This window comes from Etheostoma spectabile, chromosome 24 (genome assembly GCF_008692095.1).
Source record: "Etheostoma spectabile isolate EspeVRDwgs_2016 chromosome 24, UIUC_Espe_1.0, whole genome shotgun sequence".
In the NCBI taxonomy this organism is placed as follows: Eukaryota; Metazoa; Chordata; class Actinopteri; order Perciformes; family Percidae; genus Etheostoma; species Etheostoma spectabile.
Window position 1 is genome coordinate 7,833,433 of NC_045756.1, and position 1,292 is coordinate 7,834,724.

General features: G+C 46.1%; 1 protein-coding gene across 1 annotated transcript in view; it reads left to right on the forward strand.

Annotated features, from left to right (window-relative positions):
* Positions 1-1,292, forward strand: part of mpp4b (MAGUK p55 scaffold protein 4b) — a 28,966-nt gene that overhangs the window by 17,688 nt on the left and 9,986 nt on the right.

A 1,292-nucleotide genomic window follows, 5' to 3' on the forward strand; every position in this document is an offset into this window, starting at 1 on the left:
TTCACAGGGACAGGAGTGAATGGGAACTTGGTGACATCAGCCTCCTCCAGCCCTTGAAGCTGCTCTCCCTCCTGACTGCACCACAGCTCCTCTTTAATGTGTGGGGGGGGCTCTTGCTCCTGCTGGTCCACGCTGAAGCTACACTTCTGTTGCTCAGGGAGAACCTCTTCTTTAACCACAGACAGCTGCTCAACATCTGCAGGAGAAACATACAGAGAAATGTTGTGGAACTGTATCTTATAACCTGGATTGTGATTGTTATAAAGAAAAACTGGTTGTTCAGTCAGTTACATCTACACTACCAGCCTTTCTCTTCAGCCTTGGAAAACTGTTGAAAGGCTGTTGACTGACACATTATGGCCCTCCTGTGTGTGATATATGATAAGCTGAACGGACTCATGGTCATCAGGCTAAAACAGATTATATTCTAGTCCAAAGACTCTCTGGGAGAGAGGCCAGAGAAGAGACACTTACATTATATCCGCGTCAACACTAATAATTTGCGGACTGTTCTTCCCAAATTTTACAAGAATGTAAACATTAAAACGAGGAATAACAAAATATTGGACCAGGTGTATACAAATGTTCCCAAAGCCTGTAAAAATCCAGTCTTCGCCTCATCTTGGATAAGGGCAGATCTGGACTGCAGGACTGTTCTGATGACATCAGGTGGGAGGTCTTTGAACCTAAAGACATTGAGCACCATACCTCCACTGTCCTCTCCTACATCAACTTCTGCACAGACATTGCAACAACAAAGAAGCAAATTAAAGTGCTCCCCAACCAGAAGCCCTGGTTTTAACAACAGGGTGAGGGAGCTGCTCAGGGCCTTAGACACAGCGCTGAAATCAGGGGACAGGGAGGAGTACAGGAGGGCAAGGACCACCCTACACAGAGGCATCACATCTGCAAAGCGCAAATACAAACGCATGGAGGACAACTTCAATGGCAACACCCCCTGTGCAATGTGGCAGGGTGTAAGGAACACTACTGACTACAAACAGAGCAACATTAACCCCACCTCAACTGACCCCTCTCTCCCAGACCAGCTCAACACTTTCTTTGCCTGCTTTGAAGACTCCAGCTATAACAAGGGACCTGACCACATACGAGCACCACCTCTCCAGGGAGCGATCAGCATCTTACTCTTTTGACCTCTGTTGGAGCTAAATCCTGCTCCATTCTCAGGGTTCAGTCAAGTAGTAGTCAGAATCTCAAATGTTGATGTATTAATCATTTTTATTACATATGATATCCTGAGAAAGTTACCTGGATCAAGCTGTCACAGCTCT